Genomic DNA, 7,927 nt, shown 5'->3' on the forward strand with positions numbered 1-7,927 from the left:
ATGGAAAGAAGATGGTGCAGGTGTAAGGGTCCGGCGAAACGTCGGAGAAGGAAAGACCACACGAGACTAGCTTCATGCAATGGCAAGGGGGATTTTATTAGGGGGATCCGTTCCAACGCGTTGGGACTCTGTGCTCACTCAAGAAGGGAGAGCAGCCCAGAGCCCAGAGCAGAGGTCAAGCAGAGCTTAAGTACACTTTTTGGAGAGGGCGGGGGGCTTTGCATACATCAGAACAAATCATCATGAGGCGCGGGGAAATTGAACAACAATTCTGATACATGATTGGTCCATTCATTGGCGGGAACAGTTTGGGCAGGGGTGATTGGTCACTTCTAAGTGGGGCACACATTCAAACTGATTGGTCCTGGGGCCTATATGCTTATGTGCCATGCTACCTGGAGCCCTTAGCTATTAAACAACCAGGGAATCAATGGAGATATTTACTGAGCAGTTCCCGCATTGTCCTAACAACTTTACAGACATTACAGGTTCCGGGGATAGCAGGGGAATTGTTTACTTTTTAGCCCAGGCCTTGCAATCTAGAAGCTTTACAATGCCCTAGTCTTTTACACTTTAACTCAGACTTTTGCAGCTTAGAATCAGCTTAGAAATTTTACCCTTACACAGGGAGGAAAGACATGTTTAAAAGGGAAGAACAAAGTGAATGAAAAAGATGAGGTTGATTTGCAAGAGGTATATAAAGAAAACACTAGGCTTAGTTAATGTCAATCAGTTAACTTACTATCATTCAGAGATCCATATTAATTGCTACAGAATTTTCAAGACAGTATTTTTTATCTGATATTTCAACTTTTAGAAATTACCAAGTGTGAGGAAAGCTTTGAAATGTAAAGTACCTCCATTTTCTACTGCAACCCAAACCAGCCAAACTTATTAGATGAGTTCATATGCAGAATGTGTCCTTGCCTGACCATCACCTTTGGAGGTAGTGGGGATGAATTGTTTTCCTTTTTAAAAATGGCTTTGTCACTTTGTCCCAAGTTTAGAGTGTTAGTTTGCCCGAGCAATTAAGCTCCTTCATCTATCTGTCTCCTCTGTAGACTTATCTGGCTTGAAATGAACCTCTTGAGAGAGACCCTTTCCTGGGGGGGGGATTTTTCCTCTAATCCTCCTTAGACCCAGATCCTTGCCTCCTGTCTTTATGTCAAATATCACTCTGTCAATTTCCCAAAGAAAGAGAACTTTGATTTTCTCCACTCTTCAGAGCACCAGCAAGGTCTAAGTCTCTATTCTATGCCAAAATGGGGCTAAGTTTGGGCATCAACGAGTGGAAATTGTAGCCTAAGTAGCTGTTTCATTTTGGATATTTAGGAACAAAGTATACCATTTACTAAGTATTAGGCCAAAAACACAAAAGGAAGGAAAAAAAGAAAGAAAAAAGTAGAGAATGAGAGCCAGGAGGAAGAAAATGGAGTAATATTTGAAAAACAGTGGTAAGCTGCAGGAGTTATAAGTCTGTTCAGTAAGTCCTTTCAAGCTTTCATCAGTGCTTCCCCCAGCTCCATTCACCTCTGTTAGGGATATCCCTGTACATCTGCTGGATTTACTGGATCTCCTTCCAACAAGGGAATCCAAGATTTCTTGTCTAGGAAAAAATGAGGGTTTTGTTGTTTTTTGTTTCTTCTGTATACTTTCTCACTGAATTACTACCCTGATTTTTCCCAATTTTCCTACCTCGTTTTGACACTACAGAACTGCTGATTTAATTCAGCCTTGGAGAGATGCTGCAGCACTGTGGATTCCTCTTAGCTGCTATCATTTTTCTTTGCAATTTGTTTCTTTGTAATTTCTTTTTGCTTTCTCTCTCCCTTTTTAACAATCTTCCTTTGTGGTTAAGTGAATCATTCTAATAGTGTTATGGTTAGATATAAGGTGTCCACCAAAAGTTCATATGTGAGACAATGCAAGAATTTTTGGTAGTGAAATGATTAGATTATGAGACGTATGAAATAATCTGTGGATTAATCTCATGATATGGATTAACTAGACTGAGACTGTATGCAGGTTGGGTGTAGCTGCAGGAAGTAGGTCACTGGAGGAGTGCCTTTGGGGTTTATATTTTGTTCCTGGGGAACAGACCCCACTCACCCTACTTCTGCTTCTTGGTTGCCATGTCCTGAGCTGTTTTCCTCTGCCATGCCCATCCATTATGGCATTCTAACTCATCTCAGGCCCAGAGGTATGGAGTCAGCCAGTCATGAAGTGATCCTCTGAAATTGTGAGCCAAAACATACTTTTTTTGTCTTCTAAATAGTCTTTGTCTGATATTTTGTTTACAGCAACACAAAATTTGACTAAAACAAGTGTACTTTGATTCCTCTGGTCAATTTTATTTTTCTACTGTGTATTTTTGTGAGTACCATGACATTTAGAAAACAAATCTTTGATTATAACAAGTTCTTTTGAAGTGATAGAATGTTAACATAAGCCAGGCACTGTGACACATGCCTAAAATCCATCCCAGTTACTCAGGAAGCTAAAGCAAGAGGGTCACAGCTTTGAGGCCAGCCTTGGCAATTTCAAAGCCAACTTTGTCTCAAAATAAGAAATAAATATCCTGAGATGTACGTCATTGATAAAGCAACTCAAGTTCAATCTACAATACCAGAAAAAAAAGAAGTTAACATAATTGTAAAGATAACATCACAGAAAAAAAGTAAGAAAATATGTTATTGAGGAAACCTTATCTGTACTCTATTCCTCCCCATTTTGAATTTTTGATGTTCCATTTTACATATTTATGTATTGCCTGTTAACTTTTTAATAATATTATTGTTCTAATTATATTGATTTTTTTTAAAGAGAGAGAGAGAGAGAATTTTTTTAAATATTTTTCAGTTTTCGGTGGACACAACATCTTTATTTTATTTTTATGTGGTGCTGAGGATCGAACCCAGCACGCCGTGCATGCCAGGCAAGTGCATTACTGCTAGAGCCACAACCCCAGCCCATATTATCTTGATTTTTGTCTTCATACGAAAGTTATGAATGTTTTATATATCATATTTATACTATTAGAGGATTCCAAGTTTGTCTCTATGAGTACTCTTACCAGTGAATTTTGTTATGCTCATATTTTATTCTTACTTATTTATTATATCTCTTTCTTTTAATTTGAAGACAATCCTTTAGAATGTCTTTAGGACAGATCTGGTGAATACATATTCTCCCACCTATTGTATGGGAATATCTTTTATCTCTCCTTCATTTTAAAAGAAAATTTTACCATTTACCAGATTCCTGATGACAGTTTTTTTCCTTCACTACTGTTAAAATTTCATATCACTCTCTTCTGGCATATGAGGTGTCTTATGAGAAGTTTGCTGTCAGGCAAATTGAAAACACTTTTGTGTTATATTTTGTTTTCACTTGTAATCTTGAGAAATGTTTCTTTATATTTCATCTTTAACAGAGCTTGATTATAAAATGTATTGGGATACAATTGCTTGAGTTAAATCTAACTGGTGTCCTTTGGTTCCATAAACCTAATATTTGTGTCCTTCTCTAGTTTTCATACTTTTCTGTTATTCATTCTCTCCCCCCCTCCACTCAAGCTAGATATCAAGCCCAAGGCATTGCACATGTTACACATGTGTTCCACCAATTACCTACCTGTGAGCCAAATAATTATTTATTTAAATAAACTTTCTACCCCTTGACATTATATCCTTCTCAAACCCCAATTACCTGAACATTTGTTCTTTTAATGCTGTCCCAAGTTTTTCATAAGTCTTATTCATAACTATTCATTCTTTTTATTCTCCAACTGTGTATTTTCAAATAACCTGTTTTCAAATCCATGATTTGTTTCTTCTGTTAAATCTGTCATGTTATTTATTCCCTCTAGATTTTTTTTACTTCACTGAGCATATTTTTAACAGAGGTATTTCTATGTGTATGTTTAATTTTCTTTCTTCTGTTAGAGTATCAAAATATATATCTTGGTATTTTTTCAAGCTCATTGATTTTTCCATAAAAGAACTGTTTTAAATTCTGAGAGTTCTTCCATACTATATATTGCCTCATCAGTTTTGGGCACCTTATTCTGAGTTTTAGGTGAGATCATTTCCTAAATACTCTTGAAGCTTGTTGGCATGTAATATCATATGGGCATTGAAAGATCAAATGTTTATTCCAGTTTTCTTAATCTGGTTTGTGTCTTTCTTTCCAGAAATCCTAGGCAAGCTGCTTATTTTCTCTCAGCAAGTAGTCATTTTCATTATTTTAGTACTGGTTGATTCCCATTTCCAGGTTTACTGAGAATCTGCTTTTGGTGTGTTGCCATTTTTTCTGTACTCGAGGGTTATTCATGTCCATGTCTGTATCAAATATCCCATTATCATGTGCATAAAAAAATGAGGTGAGTTTCTAGAAAGCAGAGTCTCCCTGGGGATGAGGTAGGCCCAGATTTCTTGTCTCCAGTTATTGGACTATGGTTAGGCACTGTAAGATTCTGCCAGGTTCTGGACAGAGTTACTATGGATGAACCAGACTTGGGCTCCTATATCATGCTTCTAACCTCCACAGCCACCAAACTATATCATACAGAGCCCACAACCTGTCAAGATCAGCATAACAGTGGGGTAGGACCATGGCCTACACTGTTATGAACTGAATACTCCTGAGGTGGACTTATAGCCCAAGACTACTACAAACAGCCCCAGATGATGCTGCTTGTAATACATCTGTGGTTATATGTACTCCATGAGACCAATCTTTTCCAAAGTCTCCATTCACAGATAGACCTAGGGTTGAGGCTCATTAATATTTGCCCTGTGTTAATTTTCACCAACCCAACACTAAGAACAAAGTCTTATGATTGCTGCCTTGTTCTATCCCTGGAAGATGGGGTCTGTCAGCACACTAAACTGCCCCAGGGTGAGGTAGTGCTGTTAAATTCAATTTCTGGTCACTTAGGCAGATGCTAAGTTGTGTTATTCCTGAACCTCAGAGCTGCATGGTCCGAGTAATGCACCAGAGCCCATATGTGCTGAAATATGAGAATGTTCCACTGGGGCACTTCTAGAGCTCTATCTGTGGGCATTATCCTAGTATTATATGTTCTGCCCCAAATTGGGGTATGGGTAGTGGAAACAGTCCCTTGACCATCAAGGCTAATGCTAAGTTGGGTTTCACCTGTTTCTCATAGCCACAAGAATCACATAGTCACAGGTTGTGGAAGGTACCCCAGGCCCACTCAATGTCTGAAATGATACATGTCAAAAAATTGACTTTGTCAGTTGCCTTCAACATAGAGGAAATTTATGCCAAGTTTGTGTTTCAGAAAATCAGCAAAACCCACTGGCAACCAGTGTCTCCAGGAAGCCTGCAGAGCACACATCCTTTGCTACTGGCTCTTGGGACAATGAGAAAAATTATGTTTCATTGTGGTCTATTGGAGATTTGGGGAATTTGATGGAGGATTCAAAAGAGACAATCAATTATTTTGTGATATCAAACACCATGGTGATGTCATGAGTTTACAGTTTTTTTGACCAAGAAAGAATTATAGCTGCTTCATCAACAGGATGTGTAACAGTTTTTCTCCATCATCCAAATAACCAGACTGTCAGTCAACCAGCAGTGGACAGCAGCCCACTACCATATGGGGCTTTGCAGTCCTTCCTACAACAGTGCCCCATGTACAGGCATTGTGTGCAACAACACAGAAATTGTCATGTTTGGAGAGGATCGTTGAATAAATCTTTTCAGAGTTGATCACATGGAAGCTATAAGAACTATAGATAATGCAGATAGCAGTACACTACATGCTCTGAGCTTCCTTCAAATTCCTGAGATACTTACAGTAGAATCAAGTGGACAGTTAAAAATATGGAACTTCAGAAAACAAGGAAATGAACCTTCTCAGATATTATCATTGACTGGTGACTGAACGCCACTTCACTGTGTTGACAAACATCTCAACCGTCAGCAGTGTTGTAGCTATTGGTGTCCAGGATGGAATGCTGAGTATTTGGGATATTAGACAAGATACTATGTGTGTACCTCTGCTGAAAGTTCATGATACTAAAATGTGGGAAGTTCATTTTCATCCATCCAACCCAGATCATCTATTTACTTATTCTCAAGATGGATACTTATGGCACTGGGATGCCTCCACAGATGTGCCTGAAAAGTCCTCATTCTTTCCTCAAGGAGGAAGAACAAGTACTTTACTGTCTCATAGCATTAATAACCAAGGCAATGTTCACCAATCTCTTATAAGTTCCTGGCTCAGCACTGACCAAGCAAAAGGCCGTATTGAAATCCTAAGCTTGTTTCTCAATAGGACTCTGTGAATGTTTTAGGTGCTCACCTTGTTTATGGAACTGATGCAGAAGCAATATGTTACCAGGCAACCATTTTCATGAAAATAATGCAATTATAATATTTCAAGTTTTAGCCTTTTGAATTTAAAATTTTAAAAAAACTGACTCTGTCCCACCTACCACAGGTCTCCACCTTCTGCCCAGTTTCAGTTTATAGGCTCCAACTGTGAGCTCTTGCCTGTGTACATGCTTTCAGTTTCTAATGAACACTGGGCCTCACTGTAATGGGCCTGGCACTGAACTCTAAGAAAAAGTTCTATGTTAGCTTTGTACCCTTTTCCATAGGTGGAATTTTGTTCCCTGCTCTACCTCCTGAGGTTGTAGGAGGAGGAGTTGAGGTAGTCTACTGGCCTATGACAGGTCTAGTGGATTAATCTGCAGGTATTGGACTGTCAGTAGGGGTCATGGGGTTTTGGTCAGCACTGTTTCACCATGATGGGTCTGGTACTGTGTTTCAAGTCTAAGCTCTGGACTTAATTTCCTCTCCCCCTCCAAGTGGAAATCCTTTCTTTATATGCTTGAATGCTTCAAGTTTGGGCAGGGGTTACACAGGCAACTTTTCCTTCTTGCCCTCTTCAAAGTATTTTTTTTTAATTTTGTTATACTCAAAGCAGGCACTATAGTCTCTCTCCTGATTTCTATGGCTCTTGTGAAAGTAGTTTTGTGTGTATAAATAGATGATTAACTTGATGTACTTGTGGGAAAATGATTACTAGAGGATCTGATTCTGTTAACATCTTGCTCCGTCTATATATCACAAGTGCGCGCGCACGCGCGCGCGCGCACACACACACACACACATACACACACACACACACACACACACAAATAGTTAAATCATTCATTTACCAAATAGTCACTTTTAAATAAATCTGTTTAGTCATCAATCAACTTTACAAAACAGGATAAACCTACCTTAGCATTAGACTTGGTGGTCTAGGGACTATTTCTAATAACCATATTCCAATTTGGGGGAGCAAAGCTAAGACCAGGAAAGTGCCCACAGATGGAGTTCTAGAACAGCTCCAGCACCCGGCAAAGATAAGAAGGGTCGGGAAAGAATATTTGAAATCTATTCTCAGCAGTTTTTAAGAATATAATGCATGTTTATTAATTATAGTATCCACATACAATAGATCATTCAGAACTCATTCCTCTTATCTAACTGAAATGTTCACCCTTTGACCAACACATTCCCAAACCCCTCCACTCAATTCCTTTTAACTACCATTCTGTTCTCTATTTTATGAGGTCATCTTTTTTAAATTTCCCATATGAGTGAGATCATGTGGCATTTTTCTTTCTATGCTTGATTGATTTTACTTAGTATAATGCCCTCTAGGTTCATCCATATTATTGCAAAAGTCAGGATTTCCTTCTTTTTAAGTTAAAATAGTAATCTATTGTGTAGTTATACCACATTTTCTTTATTCATTTATCCATTGATGGACATTTTTGTTACTTCCATATCTTGACTGTTGTGAATAATTTGCAAAGGATATAGAAATTTCTTTTCCACTGATTTTATTTCCTTTGGATTTTTAGTCAGTTATTGGATCAGTGAATCATATTTTTGT

At 38.3% G+C, this 7,927-nt stretch overlaps 1 pseudogene across 1 annotated transcript; it reads left to right on the forward strand.

Annotated features, from left to right (window-relative positions):
- The first annotated feature begins 5,221 nt into the window (after positions 1-5,221).
- LOC308639466 (nucleoporin Nup43-like) lies at positions 5,222-6,392 on the forward strand (annotated as a pseudogene). Its single transcript has one exon. The product of its transcript is annotated as a nucleoporin Nup43-like (transcript).
- The last annotated feature ends 1,535 nt before the right edge of the window (positions 6,393-7,927 follow it).

This window comes from Spermophilus citellus (genome assembly GCF_964194105.1).
Source record: "Spermophilus citellus genome assembly, chromosome: X".
NCBI lineage: Eukaryota > Metazoa > Chordata > Mammalia > Rodentia > Sciuridae > Spermophilus > Spermophilus citellus.